Raw genomic sequence first — 26707 nt, 5'->3', positions numbered from 1 at the left:
AGCCAGTGAACGGAGATAGATTGCAGTGATAAGAAGCAGTACACAGACTGTTTACTGTAGAGCTGTTTGTTAGAAGTATGGGAGAGGTGCTGGGTCTGCCTCCTATTACAGTGAGGGGGCTGGTGTGCTTCCTGTGTGGGCAGCACAAGAGCACAAATGTTGCCGTGGCCCAGACACCTAGGATGAATAACATAATAAGCAGAACACAGATAACTTACACTTTTGGGTGTTAAAAAACGGAAACAGCATATTCCTTAAGTAATATGTATTACAACATGCCCAGAGTAAGCGCCAGGAATTAAACGCCAATGTGCGCACCGGTAAACCCCGGCTGAAATTAAGCCCTAGCACAAGAACACGCTCAGTATAGGCCCTGTCTACAAAGGTTCGAACTAGAAGCAGCGCTTGCAAACATGATTGTATCCACAGTGAGAACAGTTACAACTGTGCCAGTAAAAGGTTTGTTCAGATAAATGAAAACAAACTTTTAAATTCAGAAACGTCAAATCAGAAACAAAAATTAGATCGCTTCACATTTACAGGTAACCCGCAATACCTCAGATGCTAAATTTTAATTATTTACAGAGACAAATTAAGACGAGGCCAGAGAAAGGTGGGAGCGCGCAATGTACCTTGGACTAGCACTACCCTTCCCTAAGAAATATAATCATAATACGCCCACAATGCAAAAGTAAATGACAAGCTGCGAACAAAGCATCCGAAAGCAGCCTAAAGGGGAGAAAGGAGGGGTGAGTGTAAGCCGAGGTGACAATAAGGGCCGCTGTGGAGGGGGAGGGGCGAGCCAGCAATGCGGAGGAAGATATAACAAACAAGGAAGAGAAAATAAACAAGAGATGTTACCACTGTTGCTGACTGTGTTTATACAGCACGCACTGCCCGTGCAATGGAGGGCGGGGAGGGGGTGCGTGCTGTGAGCGCACGACAACCCCGAAGCCTCAAAACGAGCTTGAAAAGGGAAACGCTGCAGGCTCTCATCTATAGTTCATTTGTTTGTATTTTGGAGGATCAAAATATGAATGGGGAAATGCAATTGCCCTTTCCATTTCTTCCTCACATTTAAACAACGTGCTTCTCTGTAAAAGGGAAGAGAAGTCTGACTACACATGAGGCCAAATGACGGGGAAGAAGCGCAAACAAGGTTGTGCTGGGAGAGAGAGAGTGGGGAGGAGAGTAGGTGGAGGAGGGGGGAGGAGAGTAGGAGGAGGAGGGGGAGGAGAGTAGGGGAGGCACGGCGAAGTGAAGAGACAAGACGGAGGGAAGGCAGAGAAGGGGAGGGGGGAGGAGAAATGCGACACGGCGGGCAGGGGAGGGGGCGGAGCGGGGAGGGGGTGTGAAAACAGCAGGGGCCTGGAGTGCGGCTGAGGGAACTGATGTGCACGCGCTTTTAAGCTCAATGCACATGCGCATTGAGCTTAAAAGTCACGGGCACTGCAAGGAATCGCCACGATTCCTTGCTTCTTAGTTAAACGTTGTTTAAGCCGCAATAGGCTTGCAAGCTCGATGCGCATGCGCATCGACAGGCGAGACCTAAAAAGGACACAGTGTTAACATCAAGGGGAACATCTTTTAGACAAAATGGAAACAAAAGGAACATGTATCTGCTTCAACCAATCAGGCGCTATTTAGCAAAAAATAGTCCCTTGTTGGTTGCAAGATACGAATTTGAAGGAAAAATGCATTACTTAAGAAAGGGAGATCCAAGCAGAATGAATAACGGATAAGCAGAGGCAGAGGAGCGTTACCACAGCAGGGCGCCATTTTGTCTTAAGGGGCCCATTTTAGTTTTGTTGTTATCCTTCTGGGCTCTCTCTACCCATCAGAGGGGGTTGTTCACATTCCTGCTTTTATAACCTGGTCTGCAGAAACGCAGGATGCTCCACAGACCAATTTCCCTTATTGGATCAGCTTTTCACAGCTGTTTTAACACCTCCCCCGTGAGAACGTCCAGGCACCACTATGAGTAAACAGACCCGGCTATTTCTTGAGGAGAAATTGAGGAAAATGCAAATCTTGCAGATACACATTAACATCGCTGGTTTGCCAATTGACTGGCCCTCTTTTTGTTGGAAGTATGTTGTAGAAAAAAATAAGACTGGAAGAATCCGATTTATCATGACGAGTTGAAGGGATCGTATTTGGAAAACGCAAAAGTAGAGTTTGAGGACGGAACTTTAACATTGCAAAGCCCCATCCATATGTGGAACTCGGCAGCTAGTCCGCTCCTGGCCAGCCCCCCTTGTTATTTTCAGCCATCTCATTTGTGTTCCAAGTTTGCAGTAGCTGATGCATGAAAAACAAAAGTTGCAACAGCAACGCGAGGAATGTCGTGAGCATATTCCTTCCCCACTCTCTACAGTTTTCAGTCTCCCATTTTGGACGGTTGCGTCACGAACCTAATCTGGAAAAGGAGATTTTTATGATCTAAAACAGTCCCAAAAAAAACACGAGCTATGTCAGGTGTTTTTGAAGGACAAAGCAGAGAGATATTACCACCGAGCTCTCAAGTCACCCCACGCCAGCATTAGTAGGTCATTCGGATCTCCAAAGTGTCCCAGGCCCATGCACGAGTAGTTCTTCCAGTCCATGTTCTGTGACACTTGACTTTATAATGGAATAAACGGGAATACAAATCTGAGAAGACAAAAAAAGCCTGGACTGGATTACCTACACAAGCATGGAACTGGGAAACCTATATACACACACACACACATACATACATACATACATACATACATACATACATACATACATACATACATACATACATACATATATATATATATATATATATCATTTATTTATTTATGTATTTATTTATGATATCTGATATCATGCGTTTAAAATGGTGTTATGGAGGACATACTACAAGTACCAGACTATCTGAGGCCAAAGGAGGCTTCAATTTCTCTTTTAGTGCAGGAGAGTGGAGGATGCGTAGCCCCTGGAGGATTTGTGGATTAGGGGTAGTTAGAGATTTCCAGGCCCCTGCTTGAGTAGTTCTCAGATTTTGATGTCCATTCTGTGACTTGCAGTCACGATTTTATAATGTGTTACATATACTACAAATCCCAGAATACATAGTAAAAAACGTGGACTTTGTGATCTCTAGACCACGGACATTGGAAACTTGACGGCTCTGGGTTTCTGGTGCGACCACGGCTGGGCTGAGTAGATATACATATATATATTTTCTTGTGGAAGTACACATGGCATAAAAGTCAGCAAGACCTATTTTTGTCGTTGAGTATTGCCACCTGTAATTTTTAGAAATGTAGTCGGGCGTTATGGGTAAAATACAAGTACTAGAACGTAAATGAAGGCTGGACGATTAAAACAAATTGTACGTGGGACAACTTGAGATTTCTCAATTTGTTGCAAACACTTCGTCTAAAACAAACACCCCTCCCCCCACCCCGTTGGTAGAGTTTGGTGACTGCACTACAATAGTGTATTCAAACTTTATTACGGTTGACTTTCGCAAAAAAAGGCTCATATTTGCTAACAAGTATTTCAGTGATATCCGAAATAATTTAACGACGATCGCCTACATCGGCAGTTTACTTCCTACGTCCTACGTCTTGTTAAATATCAAGGTCCACTAAAGATATGTTGAACACGAACAACGAAGGCAGGGATAAGTGTTACAAAAACATGAGTCGGCAATTTTTGTCCCACAGTGGGGCCTGTCCCTTCCAAGGGGTAACAGCTGGGAACTCCGGCTAAAGTGACACATACTTAAGGCACCAGTGTTGCTGCAGGCTGATTATCAGAGGAGTGAGTCACCCCACACCTGCAGACACAAATGGTCAGAGACAGAATACTGTATGAAAAATGTGGGCTTTTCTCTCCACGTGAATAAATCCGGGGTTAAGCTCCGTACATGCTTCGGCATTGACATGCTAATTGCTTAACTGGCTGACTGTTTTTGCATTTAAATTGGCAAAAACAGAGACATCTTGCACAGGAATTCGCGGCTCTCGGTGACACCACCAGTTATTGTTCTTGGGGCGGGAGCCATCGAAAAATCCTTTCAAATGCGGAGAGGGCAAAAATCCCGGACTATAAGTCATAAACAACAAACAAAGAAAGCTGTTAAACATGCCTCTGTGGCTCCTGTGAGGATTAAAAAAGAGAGTTCCAGACAATTCGCCGGATAACAAAATCACTTTGGAACTGATAGGTTTAACTGCGACATAGTTTAGCCACACATGAGAAAAAATGCTGATTAGTCACCCTCGGAGGGCCTTACCAGCAGGCCTAAGCTGGGCCTGAACAATGCGGACTTTTATTTATCTGAGGCTTCTCCGGTGAAACTACACCTTAAAGACGATTCCAGGATTCGGCCTTTGTTGTTGAACGGCTGGAGATAGGAGTTTTTATCCCCGACGTTTAGAGGGTGTTCTAGTCTGAGTGGAAACATTTGTGTCCATGTTTTCTTTAACTCTCTAGGACTCCGGAGGCCATAAACACAGTAAAATAAATCTCAGAAAGGAGACAACGCCACCTGCTTTAAAAGGCGCACAAAATCTCACACCCAAGGAAAGACCGTGTATTTTCTCCCGAGTTCCTTCGATTAGAAAAACAAAATAAATATATTCTGTGAAAATCACTTAATCTCCTCCTGCCTAAAACTATAATATTTTTTATAAAATAAAATAGGAATGTGTGTTTGTGTTACATGACTGGTGCTCACGTAAAGCGCTGTATAAAACGGCATATAAAAATAATATTGGACATTACCATGTAATGCCTTTACACCGAATTTCATTTTAAAGGCATGGTTGGTAAAGGCATATTCGTTGTAAAAGTTAAAAGTTTAAAAGGTAAGTATTAAAGGTTTTAAGTTTTATGGGTGGGTATGGGTTTTAGGTTGGTAAGGGAAATTTTAGGATTTAGGGTGGCATGGGGTTTTGGGTGGTGTGGGTTTTAGGGTGGGTGGGAGTTTTTGGGTGGTGGGGGTTTAGGGTGGGTATGGGTTTTGGGGTGGGAAGTGTGTATGTATGTGTGTGCGTGTGTGTATATACATATATAATTAGATTAAGTTATATATATATAAAATATATATACATATACATGTAAATATTTAAATATATATGCATGTTATATAAAACTATATATATATATAAATATATATTTATGTATATGTATTCCTTTTAAAAATCAAAATATTCAAAATATATATATCGATTTAAAATACATTTAAAAAATATATTAAATACAATTATATATATATATATATATATATATATATATATATATATATATATATATATATATATATATATATATGAACGAAACGCCATTCTTTTCCACAGTCGAACAGAATAACGAGAGTGAGCCCAGATTTAGTGCTGATATTTTCGGTGATTTATTTAAATATTCCACCAGCCATCCGCCATAACGCGTTTCACCTCCAACGAGGCTTGATCACATGACGTGGATTGAAACAAACAAGGGTATTAAATACATCCATACATGGGAGCGGCTTCGCGCTTAAAGTGGTAGGTGCATAATTGGACTTTCAAAGTTCCGTTTTACACAAGATTGAGGGCAAGTGCCCAATATCGTCATATTTCAGTCATTTCTATGTAACGGCATAATGTATACATACAGAGAAGCATTTCATCTCAAACCACAGTTAATTGAAGAAAAGAAGGTATTGGGTTTATCAAAAAATATATATATATATTACTATGTACAAGCAACTATTTTACACCGATTATATACAATCTATCTCTGTAATAATACTCCTTTGAAAAACATATCCCAAAATATATATATATCACTATATTCTGTAATTCATATATCTACATTAATTTTTACATATCTACACATTAAACAGATTTCCCATTACATATAGGATCTATAAAAGCATGCATATTCATGTTTGAGATGTGATGTTGTTGAGAATATTGCCATTAATATTTGATTGAGGTTGCTAATTCCCATCGAGAAACAAATGACGTTACAACTGAACAAATATCAATCAAAAACTTTTTCAAAGCACCACCCTTTTAAGTAATGTGTACGACCCTTGCGTGCAGCTGTGAACTCCAAAAGTATATAAAAAAACCCTGAATAAAGTGCTCGTGTTTGCATGAACAATGAAAATAAAGTCAAAAAAAGTAAAAAAAGGATGTTTCACAGTAAAGAGAAGGGATATATGCAGGATACCCAGGGGGAAGATTCACATAATAGTGCATATTAATCGTGTGTACTCCAGTACCAATCTATGCAGTAATATTTAATTAGTATGTTATGAAGCCTGCTACAACTGGGAATGGCGAAGAAGGCCACTATCAAATGTAAAGGGGGGATCAGGTCAGGGGTGCATCGGATTTACTAAATCACGCAGACATAGGGATTATTAAAGATGTTCTAAAAAACATTTACGGAGCCTTGAGACAGGTGTAAAGATCTTCTCGATCATTAAGTCCATTCGGGCTCTTTGTATTCATTTCGAGAATATATCTCGTCTCGAGTAAACGCAATCTGCCCTCCCTGTCACCCCCCCGTTTTAGCGGCATCACTGTGTCTACCAGATAATATTGTAGATCACTCGGGTCACTGTTATGCACAGCCTCAAAGTGGCGTGCCACCGGGTATGCCTGATCCTTGCTCCCTATAGCCCTAATGTGTTGGAGAATCCGCTTATGTGCTGCTGGGCGAGTGCTGCCCACATAACTCAAGCCACATGGGCATTGTAGCACATAGACGACGAACTCCATTTTACATGTGAGTCTTTTCGTGATGGGAATAGGGTTATCCCTGAACGGGCTGATGTAATGGGTTTTGTTAGTCCCGATTTTGCAGGCTTTACAGAAAGCACATTTTTTGAAGCCCGTGCTTAAAGCTTCCCATGTTCCCGAGGTAACAGGCTCCAAAAGGCTGCTGGTAAGGGCATTTGCCATAGAGGGGGATTTTCGGAAGGTGATCTCCGGTCTGAGCGAAACATCACTTCCAATTACAGGGTCCCCTCTTATCAGGTTCCAATTTCTTGAAAAGATCTTTTTGATGGCGGAGTGCTGTTGGCAGTATGGGACTATGACCCTAGAATTTACATGGGTGTCAGCTGGATTATCAATGGGGACTTTGCTCCTGGGTGTTAGTGCTTGCTCTCTAGTGACGGAGTTAGTTTTTCTTATGGCCGTCTCGAGAACCCTATCGCTGTAGCCCCTTTCAAGAAAGCGTTTCCTGCACTCCTGTTGTGCTACTTGGAAGTCAGATTCCGTACTGCAAATTCTTTTCATTCTTAGCATCTCCCCGTAGGGGATGCTATTAATTAGATGACGGGGATGCTGACTAGAGGCGTGGAGCACTGTGTTACCAGCTGTGTCCTTCCTATGTAACCTGGTTTGTATTCTATGATTTTCCACATACACTTGAACATCAAGAAAATTCACAGTTATTTCATCAGCATGGTGTGTAAAATACAAGTTGTATGAATTAACATTTAGTTGTTCCACAAATCGCTCAGCATCTGATTTTTCGCCCTTCCAAACCACAAAGAGGTCGTCAATGTAACGGAGATACAGTGGTACATGAGATGTCATAATGTTACCAAATGTGCCCATCAGGACCCGCTCCTCCCAAAGCCCCATATGGAGGCATGCAAAACTCGGGGAGAAGCAGGCCCCCATTGCGACCCCTCTCATCTGTTGATATGCCTGCCCGTTGAAAAGAAAAAAGTTTTGTTCTAGGCAGAGTTTCAACATGTCCAAAAGCATTCGATTGTGGTTGGAGCAATTCTCTGACCGTTTGGACAAGTAATAATCAACTGCCTTAATTCCATCCCGATGTTTAATGGAAGTATATAGGGCAGTGACATCTAAAGTCATTAAAATGTAGTCATCTTCCCAAACCAGGTTGTTCAGCTTGCAAATGAAATCGGTAGTGTCTTTGACATATGATGGTAATGTTAAAACCCATTCCTTTAAAAAGAAGTCTATGTACTTGGAAATGTTCTCAGTTGCGCTGTTAATTGCCGAAAGTATAGGTCTGCCAGGTGGTACACATAGATTCTTATGAACTTTCGGCAACAAATATAAAGTGGGTATAACTGGACAATCTTTTTTGAGGAATTTAAATTCATCATTGGAGATTAATCCTGCACTCTTCCAGGCTACCAGTTTGGCATTCAAATCGGACCAGGCAGCTTTAATGACAATGGGGTTACTTTTTCTGTAACAGTCCAGATCGCTTAGCTGTGATTCTGCTTCTTTGATGTAGTCGTCCCGATGCCACAGGACGATATTTCCCCCCTTGTCCGCCTGTTTTACAATGATGTTTTTATCCGCCTTTAGTTTTCTTACCAGGCTGTTGTAACATTGATTCTGTCGACTAAGAATGACATGTTTCTTGTTAGTAGCCGTGTATAGTTGTTTCAAGTCTTTGATGATCAGGTCGTGGTAAAGGTCAATATTATCGTGGGTCATAATAGGAAAGAACGTTGATTTCCTTCTGAAAGGGGTAGATGTTTCGATGTCTTCCCTTTCAGTTTGTTGGAACTGTGTATTCGATAGTCCCTCTTGTTGCAAATTCCATATCTCATTGAATGTTGTGTCCGCTTCCATTGGGAGAAGTGTGGGGCTTGCTGCCACAGAAATGTTATGTTGTTTGTACGGGTGTGTACGGTGGTATTTGCTCAATTTGAGCTTCCTAATGAAGCGGTAGGTGTCCATTCTGGTATTTGCATAATTTATGTTACTGGGGGGACAATAAGACAGGCCTAAGCATAAGATTTGTTTTTCTTTATCGCTTAAGGTGATGTCTGTCAGGTTTATGATTGTAGTGCCGATGTTGAGGGTTGAGTTTGAAACCTGTTCCAATTTCCTCTTTTCCCACGATTGCCCCTCTTTCCTTCCGCCGAATTTCCTCTCGTTACATTCCCGGCGTTGAGAGCGTTTGAAGTTTGCCCTCTGGCGTTTTGTTGGGGGTTTACTTTCGATTTTGACCTGAGAGTATCCCGGCGGCTCTCGCAGAGGCAATTTACCTCTTGTGCCGGTGATAATTTTGTAAACCCCTCTTGCAGGTTTTTTCTCCTCCTCTGCTCGTTTTCAGAATCGCTCTCCGCCGCTGAGCTCAAGTCCGTAGATGAGGCTGATGCTGTTGCCTCTTGTCTTGCCTTAGGGTTGTTTTTGCCTACTTGTGCTTTTATATTGTCAAAACGGCGTGCAAAGGTGAAGATTTGGCCGTGTAAATAGTTCAGCCTATCCCTCTCGAATTTGAAGGTTTTCCGTTTTTTTATTATTTCCTCTTCTTTAGCCAGCCTTATCATCATTTCTTCACGTAATTTTTTGCTTTGTTCAGTTACCCCAATTGTTAACAGATCAGCTTCCATTGCTTCAATTTTCACTTGTAGTTTTTCTCTGTCCCTGTCAGCGTATTTAGCCAGGATTGCCATCAAACGGGCGGAATATTCTAAGTTCGTATCTGCCCACTCGGCAAGCATCTCCGGGTCCGGGTCCTCATAGCTCGGGGCTAGAGTACTCCTCAAACCCCGTGGAATGCGCTTAACATCAAGGTACTTTGTGAGGGAAGTATGCTCCCACCACTTCGACTGCTCCCAATATTAAAGAGAAAAGTCTCTTTAATATTGGGATTGTCGGTGCCTCCCGCAGCATCCCCAGTTGTAGTTGTAGGCATTGTTGTTCCCTCAGGGTTTTCCACAAACATGTGGCCTGCAACCTCCACCCTGCGTTTCAATACGTCAGCGGACATATTGGCTAGTTGTGGTGTACTAGTACTTCACACCAAAAAATACAAGCGGATAAGCGCGTTTTCAGAAAGTTCTTAGCGCTTCACGCTCGGCACACTCCCCACTGCGAAATCTCGAACAGCTGTCCTACCTGGGCTCGGCTGCCGACGGCTCCTCCTGCACTTTGCCGGATACACCGCGACTCCTTCAGCCTGGATAGATACGTTTGCTTTCTCGCAGGGGCTCGGGCAGCTTCCTCCTACCGGAGTAAAGATTCAATTCCGGGTTACGAAATTCTAGCTTCCTGCTGCAACACGCCCAAAGAAATCAGGGAGGGGCTGTTCACTCGTACCACAAACGCTCCTTGGTACAGTTAGATGAACGAAACGCCATTCTTTTCCACAGTCGAACAGAATAACGAGAGTGAGCCCAGATTTAGTGCTGATATTTTCGGTGATTTATTTAAATATTCCACCAGCCATCCGCCATAACGCGTTTCACCTCCAACGAGGCTTGATCACATGACGTGGATTGAAACAAACAAGGGTCTTAAATACATCCATACATGGGAGCGGCTTCGCGCTTAAAGTGGTAGGTGCATAATTGGACTTTCAAAGTTATATATATATGTATGTTTATATGTATGAAACAGAAAGTCGATACCTATGCTTTAAGGTGCAATATTATTTATTTGTGCAAATTACCCGCACCTCCGCCATGACGCGTTTCGGGCCCCCTTGGCCCTTGATCACATGACACGCTATGGAGTGGTTACAAACAATTTAAAGTGGCAGTGCACGTTGCTATGGTGATCATTATCATAGACATAAAAGAAATAAATATTCAGCAGCTGGTCGTTTACAATTAAAAACGAATACTGTTTAAAATCATAGCCCTTTTACAAATGATAAAATATAATCATGAGTAAAAACAGGATTAGATAAAAAATCATCACAATTGCCACTAAAATAGCAATTAAAACCATTTTTATCCTTCTGTCATAAGTTTACATGCCTGTTTTAGTTATATATGGACATAATTGTAAAATACAATTACTCAAAAGTGCAACAAACTTTATACCACTCAATAGTCCATAATATAACATTGATAGGCACGCCTGCTGCTGTTTATATCAATTAACAATTCACCAGTTATAACAAACTGAGTTTATCTATAGCAATGTGCAAATGTGCATAAAAGTGCAATTGAACGTGTGTAAATAAAAAATTTGCTAAATATGCAGTTACTGTCCAAAACCATTAAACAAAAACCACATATCCTAAAAAGATTATTTGTGCTAAAAAGAATTTTTTACTTTAAAAGTTAATATCATTGTAAAATTAAAAAAACAGATATTTTAAAATCAGACTCATTTTTTCTATGTGTATGCCAAATCCCATAATACGATATCAATCAAGAGGGATCAAAATATGTTAAATATATTGAATGATTATAGGCATGTATAGAAATCCTCCCCTGCGCTAAGACCAGTTGGATGTTTACTGTCCAGGTTTAAGATGTAATGAGTTTCTATCTTTCGGAGGATTCCTTCTCTATCGCCACCTCTTCTCAGGGGCATGACTGCATCAATTACATAAAATTGTAACAAATTCAAATCTCTTTTGTGACAGTCATTAAAATGCCTGGCGACAGGATATGCCTCATCACAATTAGTGATGGCCCTCATGTGCTGAAGCACCCTCTTATGAACTGGAAGTTTGGGTACTTCAAACATATCTGAGTGCACAAGGGCACTCCAACATGTAAATGGCATACTCAGTCTTGCATGTTAAATATTTGGAGTAGGAATCTGTTTCTCAAAGAAAGGAGAGGTGTAAGATCTCTTGTTGACCCCATGTTTACACGCTTTGCAGGTCATGCATTTAACAAAACCCGTCCGGGAGATGAGCCAGTCGGTCTTAGCCAAGACCTCTGGACTACTGCTCACCAGGCTATTTTGCATAGATCCTGCTTTCTTTTACGTGATGGTGGGTGAGTTAAATGATCCCATTTGTAAAATAGGGTCATTCTGAATGAGTGCCCAATGTTTACACATGATTCTTCTGATCGCCTGATGTTGTCTGTTGTATGTTACAATTAACCTGATGGAATTAGGTTCAGACACTGGGTGAACTATTTGTTTCATGGCTTTAGTGATTAGTGCTTCATCTCTGGGTAGGGCCTTTGTACGCTTCATGGCTGATGTATTAATTTTATCAGAATAGCCTCTTGCGAGGAAGCGTAAGCGGCATGCTGCCTTTGCTTCCACCACATCTTGTTGTCTGATGCAAATGCGTTTGATACGTAGCATCTCCCCGTAGGGGATGCTATGAATCGGGTGGCGAGGATGGTGGCTGGTCGCATGCAGCAATGTATTGCCTGCTGTGGCCTTGCGATGTAATTTAGTTTGAATTGCATTGTTGTCAATAAATACATCAACATCCAGAAAGTTCACTGTGGACCTACTTACATTGGAAGTGAATTTTAAGTTTAAGACGTTATTGTTGAGGTCATCAATAAATGTCCTCGCCAAACTTTCACCACCTCTCCATACCATAAAAAGGTAATCTATGTACCTATACAAGCTTATAACGTGGTTGTGCATAGTTTCAGCATGTTGGACTCCGAGAACCTGCCTCTCCCACAGTCCCATATGTAAACAAGCGTAACTGGGGGAGAAGCAGGATCCCATCGCCACTCCTCTAGTCTGTCGAAAGCACATCTGCTGAAACATAAAAAAGTTATTGTATAGGCACATTTCAATCATGTTAACAAGCATGCCTTTATGCGAGTGACAATGTAACGGCCGTCTGTCCAAAAAATATTTCACAGCTTTAAGGCCATCAACATGATTAATACTTGCATAGAAAGAGGTCACGTCTAACGTGATTAGTAAGTAGTCGTCCTGCCATTTAATATCTTTTAATTTCCGAAGGAAATCTCCTGTGTCTTGTATAAAGGTGGGTAAACTAATCATGTGCTCCTGCAGGAAAAAATCAATGTACTTGGAAGTGTTTTCGAGGAGGCTTTTACAGGCGGGGATAATGGGCCTACCAGGTGGTTGCAATGTACATATACATATCCAAAAACCACTCCCCTGTTCAAACAGAAGAGCACGCACACAAAGACAAATGTTCAAACTCTTTAATGCATCTGGCCCTCCTCGACCCAGCAAGTAAAAGAATCATCAGAGATGTGTCCCAGCTGTCTTGCAGCCTTTCTCAATCTGATACACACACATATATATATATATATATATATATATATATATACATTAGAAAACGTAAACTGCGCAAATTCTATGCCCTTAAACCCAAAGCAAGAGGTCCAACACATCAAACCAATGAGGCTACTTTAACGGACAGCTCTAGTGCTCTTATCCCAGAGGACATTGTCGAATTATGGGATACGGAAGGGGCAGGATATGACCAACATCAAACCAAACTTAACACCATTGGAATGGTTGATCATGAGGGAAATCGCATATCCTGCCAGACACCGTTCAAACCACCATCGGTATTCAACCCTATTATGCCACGCGACGTGATTGACATTTTTCAGGAGAATACGGTTAAACAACTTAAGGATCTGTATAAAAATACCTGTTCGCTCAAGAATAAATATGACAAACAGACACAACAATATATATCACTTGTCTCTCGACTGTCCAAGGATAAAAACATTGTCATTCGTGGCAGTGACAAGGGGGGGAAATATTGTTTTGATGACCAGACCCAACTACGATAAGGAGGCGTAGCTCCAACTCAATGATCGCCAGTGTTACGAACGAATAAACATTTGGGCACCTAACAGTATCAAGAGTGATTTCCATCGCAAACTACTGAGATGGAAAAGTAGTGGAATGATATCGGACACTGAATACAAATATCTGAAAATTGAGAATCCAGTAACCCCCTTATTTATTTCATCCCTAAAATACATAAGAACGTTGAGAACCCCCCTGGGAGGCCAATCATTTCTGCCAGGGGAGGCTTATTGGAACGCTCATCGATGTATATTGATTTTTTTCTACAGGGTTATGTACGCTCACTACTAGATTCTTTTGTACAGGACACTGGGGATTTTTTGCAAAAGATCCAACATATCCAGTGGGTAGAGGGTGATTGGCTGATGGCACTTGACGTCACAGCTTTCTACATGAGCACAAAACATATGGACGGTTTGTCCGCTGTCAAACATTACCTGTCCCGACGTTCTGAACTGTTCAGGGACCATAACGACATGCTATTACAAATGTTGGAATTCTGCTTGTACAACAATGTTTTTATGTATAACAACCTCCTGTACCGGCAACTGCAAGGTGTGGCAATGAGGGCCAGTTTCTTTCCCTAGCTTCGCGAGTTTGCACATGGGAGCATGGGAGGAACTGGTCCTCAAAACCACACATAAAGAGGTCTTTGAAGCCAATGTGATTGGATAGTTTCGATTCATTGATGATTTATTTGTTATCTGGAGAGGTAGTGAATCACAAGCCTACAAATTCATCAGTGATATCAACATTAACAATCTAAACTTAGCATTTACAGCCACACTCAGCCAAGAATCTGTCACCTTTTTAGACACTGAGTCGTATGTCAAAGAAGGCAAACTTGAGACTAAACGCTACCGCAAGAGCACAGCTGGCAATAGTATCCTGCATGCCAGCAGTGCCCATCCGTCCCATTTGATTGCCAGTATCCCGTATGGGGAGATGTTGCGCTTGAGGAGGATTTGCAGCAACTCTTCTGATTTAGAGGCAGCCCAACTAGCCAGTAAAACAAGATTTTTACAGCGAGGATATTCTGAAAAATTAATTGAGACAGCCCGATTTAGATCTATGGGACTTAACAGACAGGATCTTCTAGCCAATTATGGCCAGGACATCAACCCCATGGAGAGTATGATGAACAAGGAAGGAGAATCCAAGACCAGTGAAAGTAAGACCTTTAGAATTATCACTGGTTACAGCAAACACCATAAGGCAATTTTTAATATAATCAATACAAATTGGCCTATTGTGAATAATCCTGTAACTGGGCCAACCCTACCTAGCAGAGCATCCTTAACATTCAGCAGAGCACCCTCCCTCAGAGACCAGCTGGTTGATACCTGCCCTGAAACTTTGGAGAGAACGACCTGGCTGCACAACAATTGCGGCTTCTTCAGGTGTAAAAATTGTAAATCCTGCACACACGGGATTAACAAAAAGACATTCAGGGACAGCTTCAGTGGGCGTGAGCACCCAATCACCCAGGTCTTGACATGTAAAACGGAATTTGCCATATATGTCTTAGAATGCCCCTGTTCCTTGAGGTATGTTGGGAGTACTAAATTAGCGGTACATAAACGCATACTCAACATTTAAGAGCAATTACCAATCAGGATAATACTTACCCGGTGGCACGGCACTTCTGCGAGCAACATCACAGTGATAACACTAGCTTAAAATATTTTGTCATAGACTCCATCAAAGCCAGTAGACGGGGTGGTGATAGGGAGGCCAAATTGCGGAAACTGGAGACCCGGTACATTTTATTATTAGATACTAAGGTACCAGGAGGCCTTAATATAACAGAGGACATGTACACGTGTCTACCATAACAACAGGGGACCTAGGTTAATTAAAATGTCAAATTTGACTTCTAACCATTTGGTCCGGCACAAAATCTACCAGTAATGAATTGACACAGCATAATGACTTTTTATACATATACCATCGGTCTAGGATGAATTAGTAAACTGATACATGTATATATTCTTTCACAAGGTTATCATGCAACTGCAACTTTCAATGATTTTTTGATATAATCAATGTAGAACATAATTTTAATATCACAGTATTTTATATTTGGACACCCTTTTTTGACAATTAACTTTATATAATTTTTTCAATATTGTTACATGGATACAGGAAAGATTCATGACAAAGCCATACATAGTATATGCATCTATTCTTTTTCCAGGTTGTGAGAGGATCTGGAAGAGTAGGGATTTTAGCACTCTGGGAACATCAATTTGTTTATATTTGATATATGGCTGATGCAATATATTGACCCCTGCACTGTTATACTAGGTCTCCGTTGTGCTATTTCAATGGGGACTCATATGGATCCGCAAGATATATAGTGTATGTTTACGAATTGCGAGTTTTGCACATATAGATCAACTGTACTAATGGCGATTTTGCACTTCATGCGATTTTGCACATCAATATATGCATTTGCACTTTATCTGAACAAGCACAATACTTAATTGTGGTTATTTGTTTACATTGCATATTTGTACTTCATAGCGGATTTTGCACATTATGCGTTGATCCTTCAGTGTGACAGTTTTAGCTGAATAGGCCGTATTTATCCAAGTAGTTGTTTACTATTGGTGTCAAAACAAGATGAATATTGTATAATTGGGCACATTATGAATGTCTCAGAACACAAATGTTAATTCATATGCTGAAATTTTGTAGCCATAATTATTTTAACAACCCAGGGGATTTACTGATTCCACAGAATGTGCTCTAGGTATTTTACCGATATTACAAATACTAATTATGAGTGCTTTTAATTCAACGCTTCTATTTTTTCATTGTTAAATCCATTAGACAGTATTTGACGGTCAAATGGGAGCATATAGTGAAGCTTTCTTCCATGATTATGTGTAATCACGTGGTGTTCATTTGATTGGTCACTTGCACTTTAAAAATTAGCTTTTGCGTTATGGATGTTGTCATGTGAGCAAGGCTCGACGTAGCCGAAACGTCATGCGATTTACTCTGCCTAAATAAATAATTCAGCACTTAACTGGTCCGTGTCCGTGAGTTGTTTGGAAGCGACCTGAATCCAGATGCGATAAATCAGGATATATATACATATATATATATATATATATTACATTTAATTTGGGGTCATACTTTCCTTACCTGGTAAGTTTTTACCATGCATATATTTTTACTGTACTTGCCTTAATAATGCAAATTTTGCTGTAAAGCCATGTGTGATAATGCTTGTTTGGTTCTGACATACATCCCGGTATTGTACCATTTCACCTTTTTGTATGTCTTGTTGAGGCCCCAGAGCAGTCTTTAAATGGCCGATTAGGTAGCACCCACTCTTTCAGTGCATGAATGAGGGGTCCTATTGGTTGTGGTGTCTCCTATTTTTTTTAAACAATTTTATTGAGTTTCATTTTAGCATCACATAGACAAATGATAAACATATGGATCTGTGTTACATTTTCATGCTTAATAATCCCAGCCTGGGCCATGTACATGCATTTCAAATCATCTGGTCTGGCAGGAGTAATTGGTACAAAGTGTTAACAGGTAATCATAAGTAACTTAAGGTCATAACAGTTTTATTCATAAAAAAAAAGATATAGGAGCAATGCTATTGTCGCCCCTTCAAGTGGCTCCTCTTCGTGTGTCCGCACTTCTGTATACAGAGACAAGACTATATGCATACAAACAATCATTACCCCACGGTGTCTCAGGTTTAGGGATAGGGAAGAAGGGGGAGGCTAGTGTGTCCTAGTGTCGGCCAATAATAGAGGCACAATCTCATTTCAGTCAAGGAGGTCCTCTCTGAACTCGTAGCTCATGCTGCAGATTGTACCTGTTCAAGGCTTTGGGGACCCTGCGCAATCCCGAGTTTCTTCTCGCATAAGTGCCATTGATACGGCCGTACCTCATTTAAGAGTCGCTGCCCACCAGTGTTTTAATCCAGGTAGCGTGTTAGCTTTCTAGTGCATGGCGATGAACCTATGGAGTGTAAGTAGCACCAAGTCTTGCTAACGGTTTTAGTGCTTCCTGATTTTTTGCACTTGAACAAGCTCAGGACTGTGCCCTCCATTGTGTATAGATCTGCACGCCTCATGAGATCCGACAGTGCATCCGTGACATCCTGCCACAGGGCCACAGGGCCACAGCCAACGGACACCCCAGAACATATGAGCCATATCGGCATCCGGCGTTTGACACAGAGGGCAATTCGATGCATACCCATACCCAAATACCCTGTGTAGTCTCACTGAAGTGAGAAAAGCTCTGTGTAAAATGTTATGTTGAATGCATTGAAATTTGACATTTTGGGAAAGGTTATAAAGGAGGGTCCTGTCCCATTCTTTTTGTGTCAGTTCTTGGCCTATGTTTCTTTCCCAACACCAATGGTTAGTTAGCAATGTATCCTGTGAGGTGTACGCAAGGGCCTGAGTGAGCCAGGTGATGAGCTGGCAGTACCCTGATATTATGAATTGTGTGAACCAGTGACTGTTATTCCAGGTCCCTGCTGGCAATCTGTCACAGTCAACCTATCTCGGCCAAGTGCCGGCCATTAGCCAAGAAATGGCCCGCCAGTAACTCGCAGTCGAATTGTAACTGTTCAAAGGGTATGAGCATGCCAGGGTCATAAAGCACCTAGAGTGTCCACACCAGCAGACTCCCTTTGACATTATTCCCCCCCTCCTGATAAGTTCTCGAAATGGCTCAGTCGAGCTGACGCAGATCTCGAGGAATATTGTGGGGTAGGTGGCACTAATTAGAGGCCTATGCAAATGATATCAAGAGGTACCAGCAGCAGGTTGGTGGCTTCCCAGTGAATCCTCGCATGTGGCAACACGGTCTCTCGGATCACATGCTGTGCACGATCGGTAGAGGGCAGTCCCGATTCATTCCACAGGCGCCCCGCTAGCCAGTGGGCAGGCTACTGCAGCTGCCCCACTAGGCAATAATGTTCAAACTTGGGGCCCCCAAGGTCCCCATTATCCACTGGTAGCTGCAGCTTGTGCAGAACTACTTGACGCCTGCCTTTATTCCGGATAAAACTCCCCAGTATAGGGTGCAGAGCGTGGAACGTACAACAGGGTAAGTGCACTGGAAGAATGTGGAAGAAATATGGCAGATGAAGTAGCATTTGTGGTGTCTTCAAAGGAGTAGAATTTTCATGGTGTGCATGATGCCTAGAAGGTTTGTTCCATACTCATTGCAGCAGTATGTAGCAGAGCTCCATGAATCAATCAGTATGCAAAGGAGATTTTGAGGGATAGCTTCACAGCCAGCATATACAAACTGTCATTTGGGGTCATCTGTGTCATGTTTTAGGTGTGACCAAGCTTTTGATGGTGGTCTGGATAATGGTGGCTTTTGGAATAGATTGTTCACTGCAGGATAAATTACAACATTTGCAGAGTAGAACCAGGCAAGGTGCTCCCCAGTGGCTTTAGCTGGTGACCACCCAGGAGCGTGATAGGCCTAAACTGTGGAGACACACTTAAATCACCAGCCAATCAATTTCTGTCATGCACCCAAGAGCAGCCGGTGCCCGTTTTCTGGGGGCACCATTTATGCCGAAACACAATTTTTATTACATAATTGAAATCCATCTTAATTGTGTGTGCTCTACTTTTGGATTGGGCAGATGATAACTTTAGGATGGTGAGGGAAGTGGACAGTTCAGGGTGGAGAGCTAGAAGACTCCACAGGAAGGTCTGCTTAACCCTGCCATCCTTTATTTCAAAGCATGGGTGAGACTTTCGTAAAGGCATTAAGTAGCATGGATAATAGGTGGAAGGGTTCTGAGGGAAAGCGTATGATATCATTTAGGCCTTCAATCCAAGCGCCACCTGAACCTTCGTCAGTGGGACAGAGGGAGTAGCAGAAAAGTCAAGATCTGGGCTGGAGTAACCTGTGATTCGGGAAAAGGGAGGAGGCAAGGCCCAGACACCAATCAACAAAATATATTTCAAGATAAAAACTATCTCCTACATCCACTATTGCTAATAAGAAAGGCCAGACCCCAGATCACAGTGCACAATTCATATGCTGGACAAGAGAAGAACAAACCAAAAACAAAGCTAAGGGCATGATTTAGAGTTTAGCTGATCAGTATTTCATCACAAACGTGATGGAAATCCTTCAACAAGTAGGTTAGTAGTGGTCTGAAGTTCTTGAATTTGATAATTATTACTTTTCTATTATCCTGCCAATGGGCCAAGAGGGGATATGCAAGTGGATAAATAGTGATTCTGTTGAGCATAAACTATTAATGATCATATAAATATTTTACTCATCTCTTAAATTTGGCACAATGCATACAATTAATTAAGAATGGTACTATAAGTCGGACGCTGCTTTTGGTGAATTTGCATATTACTTCTGGTTGAAATTATTTATTATTAACTAAATCTTTATTTTCATCTGTAGTGCAAACTATTGAAATGGATACATGCTCTTCTATGATCATGGTTGATGATTTAATGCTAAGCTCTCCACTCAAGCAATGCAGGTGTTTGCGGATATGGAAAGAGAAGAAGCTTTACATATTGCCTGTGCTATTATGTCTGCCAATAATTATGCTGATAAGTGAGGGTAGAACCTTTTAGAATTCTTAAGAGAACACAAGTGCCTTATTGTACCCAGAAGAATAACAATAATATTCCTGCAAATTTCACTCACTGTATTTGTAAGGGTTAATCCATCTTCCTAATCCATCTTAGGTCCACTAACTGACATGGCTATTATTGATAACCCCTTTAGTAATCACAACGTTTTATCTTTCTCAATTGAGTTTTCATTAGAAGAGATATACGCATGGAACCAGGTGAAAGAGACAATATCTCTAGATAAATCTAATGGACAAATACATTGGGACACAGACAAAATAGTTAACCGAGGTGAAATGATGAAAAATACTATTGAGGACTTGTCTGTGCCTGAGGAAAATCTGCTTGTAAAGTTTGGTATACATATGAGGGCCTTTGTGGGAGAGATGTTCCAAATATATAAAGCTTTAAAGTTAAAAAAACTGTTAAGGGCTTCTCTCTCCTAGCATATATCTTTTCCAGGAAAATAAATAGACTTATTAGAAGCCAATTTTTCTATTTTTAACAGATGAGAGAAAAAATAATTAGCTGCTGAAAATGGGAAGAGCAAGACATAAAACTCTTATAAAAAAGCGCTAAGAAGACCAACAATGGATTGAACTTAGAGAGCTGCTACTTCTAAAAACACAAGAAGATTCAGAGGTAAACCCTATTTTGTTTAGTGATAACTTACTTACTCATGCCTACTACCCATCGTAGGGTATAGCCCATCAACCAGGACTCTCTAGCCATCTCTGTCCTGAGCTTTTCTTTCAATCCGTTGCCAAAGGTTGTTGTTATCAATGGTGTTTCGCCAGATGATTTGGAGGATTTTCCTCAGACAGGTGTTGATGAAGTTCTGGACTTTGTTGGTGGTGGTCACTGTTGTCTCCTCAGTATGTGCTTCATACAGAACGACCGAAATTACATTGGTGTTAAAAAGCCTGATCTTGGTTAGCAGCTCTAGTCCTTGGAGCTCCAGAGCTTTAGCTGAATGAAGGGAGCCAGTCTTGTTCTGCAGATGGATATGGGAGAGTAAGGCCAGGACGTCTGCAAAAGTCCAGTTTGGCAAGTACATCCAAGGTATCTACTGAATTTCATTTCTTTTCCTTGCTGTGGCTCTCTTCATGATACAATCTATAGCCAGCAGGAAGAGAAAGCTTGATAGAAAATAACCCAGAGGGACTCTGGTCATCACTTGGAAGTCTTCTGTGAGTTCTCCTCCATGGGCTATCTTGCAGGTCATTCCCTCAGATGAGTTCCTGATGATTGTTATGAGTTTATATGGCACACCATAGTGTCGGAGGAGTTTCCAAAGGGGCCCTCTGTCCATGCTGTTGAATGCCATCTTATAGTTAATGAAGTTGCCTTAGAGGGGAAAGTTCCTTCCATCGACTGCTCAGTGATGATGTGCGGTCTTGCAATCTGGTCAGCACAGGAATCTATCTTTCTGGAATCCAGTTTGCTGGTCTCACAACTGATCATCAACATGTTCCTCCATTCTGTTCAGGATTTTTAAACAGTGCTGCCAACTTGGAGAAATTCCAAGATCCTAGAGGGGGAGATACACGAAGGAGTAGGCAGTCTTCCAAATAGTTATCAACAATTAGCCTTATTAGAGTCAGTGGGAACATCTTTAATAAAAGTATACTAAAACATCTGCAATAGAGGGTGATTGTTATTACAAAACGTCCAGTTGAACACATAGGATTTAGAGTAAATAAGTCTACATTAGATAATATTGCCCTACTTAAACTGATTTATGAAAAAGTATGTACTTACCAGAGGCCAATTTGTGTATATAGCATTTAAAGATGTTACTGCTGCCATTGATCGAGTAGCTAGACCTATACTCTGGAAGAAGTTGCAAAGCCTGGGAGTTCCTCCCAATTTAATGAGATTAAATGTGGTTCTTCACACTTCTACATGGTATCATGCCTTACTGGGAGGAAACCAAGGTCTTTTGTTGAAAATCTAAAATTGGTATTAGCAACAGATTAAAGCAGAGGTGTCTATTGGCACCTCTTTGTTTTAACTTTATATTTATGATTTACTTAATTTTGTCTCTAGATCATATGAAGGTGGCCCAAGTGTGGGGGATTGAAAATTGTCGAGTTTAGTTTACGCAGATGGCATATTAACATTAGATCTACCTCTGAGGGGCCTCTAAAAGCATCTGGACGGATTCAAACAATATTCTGAAGGGCATTCTGTCTAGATAAATATGTCAAAAAGTACAATTCTCTAATTTAAAGGGAAAAATTACCCCCAAAAAATATATATATGGATTCTGGGACACGAAATGCTTGAAACAATGAAGCCTTATTTATACTTAGAGAAAGAGTTTGATTTTTACCTGCATAAAAAGAACATAATTAACATGTGGTTGGTAATGCCTCAACACATGCAAATGGTCTTAGATCGTTTTTCAATGCACATTGGTGTACACATTGTTTGCATCATTTACAGTTATACTAACCAAAAATCCCCTCTATCTCCCTGTATGTTGTTGAAAATATCGATATTAAAAATGGTCATTTATGAATACTATGGAGGGAACAATTCAGTGTAAACTATGCAATTTAAATAATTTAGCATGACCCAAACCACATGCCTGGAGCTCAGTCTGTCTAGAATCTTTGTGCTGGGCCATGTTGCAGTCCTAAGGTGGGGGTATAGATAAATTCACTGCAGGTAGAATTTGCTATGGAGAGTACTGCATCTTTGTTGAGGAGCTAGGAAACAGCGCTTTTCACAAAAACTTTTTCTTTGCTCTGGCCCAATTTGATATTGAGCAAAAAAAGAAACTGGACGCTATGACAATGCCACTGCTAAAAGCCTATATAAAATATTTAGCACCTAATATCAACATAAACATTGATGCTGAATATCATGTTAAAAGGGGAAATTAAGAAGTTATTGTCTATTCTTGCGTAAACAAAAATTCACAACAATGTTTGATGTTGAATACAGACTGAGAGTATGTCCATTGTTTTTCTTAATTAGAATAAATATATTACCACTAAAAATTGTCATGGGGTTTGGCAGAAAGTAATTACTAATGCTAGGCTCTGTTATCTAAATGATTAGTTGGTTCAAGATTTTCACCATGTGGTTATTACTTGTACAACACTGCACTTTATGCATTTGTCAAATCTTGAAGCCACTCTTTATTATATATGGTATATTGGCTGTGGCAAGTGCTCCTCAATTTCTAATGTAACTTTAAATGAAATTATGTTTCAGACTTTGTAATTTTTATAAAAGGTTTTCTAAATTTCTATTACAAAAATGATATACTATTGTGTGTTTATGGATTTGTACTCATGGATATCTTTAAAGTTCCAAATTCATGATAATAAATTCTAATTAAAAAGTGCATTAGGATATTAACTGTTAATAAGGCAGACAGGATATCTGTCACATTTGTGACAGAGTACCCATCTGCCAAAATCTAAATCAGACCTTTAGTTTTCAATCATGGAACAATAGAGAAGACTAGCTAGAACACAAAATTCACTGCTATCTTAAATTTTGCCACACTGTGGTATATCAAGATTTGTGATCTCAAGCTCTCAAAAATATGTCTGAGCCTAAGTCAATCTGAATAATTTGAAAACTACTCTTATGCAAGCATTACTTCTTTTGTGTTAATTCGGTTTTCTCTGCAGACTTTACCTTATGTCTCCAATTTGCCTATCAAATTCAATTTCTATAGAATGTTCTCACTCACTAACATGCAAGACGGGCAAAGGCATAATTACGGACCATAAGGTGAACACTGCCATATGTATAATAAACAACTCTCCACATCCTCTGCAGAGAGCCAATGATATTCTTCAGGGTTTTTTCACATTAATAGGAATCTGAAACGTATACAGGACACAATATCTGCTGGGCCAAACAATACTTATATGTCTTTCTTTCTTGACATATCCTTACACGTGACTCAGTTTAGGCTGAAACTTTAAAAAGGCTTAGACATTATCAAAATAACTTTTGTTGAATAAATACTCAACTTTGTAACTTTGTAATACTTAATAGTTAGTTCTTTTGTTGAATTATATAGCACAGCTTATCATCTGTGAGGATATCCAGGTGCTGCCCTTGAGTACTGGGAGTATGTTGATTTGCCCAGAATCACTGGGTGTTGCGCCGACGCCAAGACTCGTACCCGATCCCCAACTCTGTTCTACATACTCTCCCACACATCATAATTGGTGAGAACATACTACTTGATTTGAACTGAACCCTATTGCACTGACAGTAGTAACTCTTACTTCAAATGTGTATACCAAATAGTCTTAGCTGTGCATTTGTTATAACTTACCTTATTTCAGACACAGTTACATCCTGTAAAACAATCATCTCATCTATAATATACCTACTATACCCAGACATCACTTTCTGTCAGTACCACTTGATATTTCTCTACACTTTTCAAGCACACCAAAGGATAGAAACTTTACTGCCTTAATGCTGCAAAAACTTTGAATATTGTCAGTTCACCTTATACACTATTTATCTCAAATTCTGCCTCTCAACCAGCAACCTTATTACTAAGGAAAGGAGGCTGAGTCACTGAAAAACATGTTTCTTTAGGAAACTGAGACCTGTATCAGGATGAATCGAAGTGAGGCACTTTCTAACTCCTTATATGAGTTACCCTTGTGGCTACTTTTCTGAAGGTTCCAATCAGGTTACCAACATCAACAGCAGCTGTTGGCTTCTACAACCCTCTGGTCAACGTCCAACTCTTACTCTTTCTGCCAACACACTTATACATACCAGTTTTCGTCAGCACTAGTTGCAACATTTGAATGAGGACATCATAGGCACTTCAGCTTAGGATGGTACTAGAATATGCTACACAACAGTGACACACATAAATAAACAGTAAAAACTCTGAGAGGTTCAACTCTTAATCAGTGAACAACTCAATAGTGCTATAATGCTGCGTAGACTAATCAAATTAACTTGCAAAGTCATGTATCATCATAACTGTTGCTGAAACAGTGATTGATATGCTGGCACTACAATTGTCATCATCATAGGTGCTACTCTTTGTCTTCAGTTCCATCTATGATTCCGTTTTTAATCATGTGTCCTCCATCATCCCCTGGATTTTTTCATCTGGGTTTAGCCCTCTACATTGCAACCCTCTCTTTTTTCCCCCCGGCATTTACTTATTGTATTTTCACATTAAATCAACTTCCAGCAAAGTAAACGTACAACATACATCCCATCAAACAGCAAGGACAGGTAATTAATACGAGGGAGACTAAAATAAAATAATATACCAATTAGGAGATGTAAACATTGCAGCTGGCCACTCAAGGATCTGGGGGCAACAACAAAGGTATCAAGGGAACACTGGATTGGGGTTGATAGATCTCCATCACCATTAAGATATCTCTGGAAGAGGGCCCAAATGTCTTAGGGGAGGGCCGTAGGGTGTATTGTGTCAGCGTGTTGTTCGGACATTTCTTGGCAGTAGGTTCTTCCATGCAGCCATTGTTTGCACATCAGTACGTGCCTTTACATCCAAACCATAGCAATCTTCCTTTTAGCTAGCATCAGCTGGAGGGAGGCAAGCCGTCTTTGTCCAGCTGGTAAGTCCATTGTGTCCCCCAGTTAGGCCATTTGGGGAGCGACGGCCTAGGAGAAACTCCAAAATCTCAGCTATGGTGACAAATACATCTTGCCAGTAGTTTTCAAGTGTGGTACATACACACACCATATGTAAAAACCAGCAGATACAGAACCTCTCTTCTTTAAATTCTCTTTTGTAGGGCACACAAATTTTGGTCCAATGACTGGTGGCCTCAGAACCTGGGTCCCTGACCATCTCCCACACCCGTGGTGCAGAACCTTGGAGTAATGATTGATAATCAGTTGTCAATGAAAAGCCATATAAATCATATAATCAGTACTTGTTATGGAATAATGCGCAACCCATGCAAAATGTTTAAATGGATCCCAATTGAATCAAGGAAACCACTTGTCCAGGTGCTAATCATAAGTTGTATTGACTATGGAAATGCCCTGTTGACCTCCATTGTCGAGGACCTCAACTCTAGGCTTCAGGTCTTGCAAAATACTGCTGCCAGACTCATACTAAACCTCCCATTTAAAAAAAAATTTTTTTTTTTTGCAGAGTTTTATATAGCGCGAACTAGACCCGAACCGAATCAGGTTTCAGAGCGCTTTACATATTTTTCCAGTTACGTTACATGAGGACACACTTTCATTTTAGGCACGGGGAGATCAGCACCCAGTCTGAAGACTCTCCACTGACTTCTCATTAGGGAGCGAATCCGCTTCAAGGTCCTCTGTCTGGTGCACAAGAACATGTATGGAAATGGGCCCAGCTACTTTGCTAAAAACTCAGCTGGTATCAGTCGAATAGGATGCTTAGGCCAAGTACCAAATTTCTCCTTACCACTTGTAGAATCCGCACTGTCAAGAATGGCGGTAGATCTTTCTCTTTCCTTGCACCTGTTTTTTAGAATAAACTTCCATCACAGCTCCTCTCCATCTCACATCACAAGCTATTCCGCAGGGAATTAAAAACCTAGATACTTGATCATCTATAATGATCTTTCATCTGACCTTCAGCCCCAGTGGAGTTTTACG

Source organism: Lissotriton helveticus, chromosome 7, assembly GCF_964261635.1.
Source record: "Lissotriton helveticus chromosome 7, aLisHel1.1, whole genome shotgun sequence".
Classification (NCBI taxonomy): domain Eukaryota; kingdom Metazoa; phylum Chordata; class Amphibia; order Caudata; family Salamandridae; genus Lissotriton; species Lissotriton helveticus.
This window is presented reverse-complemented; position numbering follows the sequence as displayed.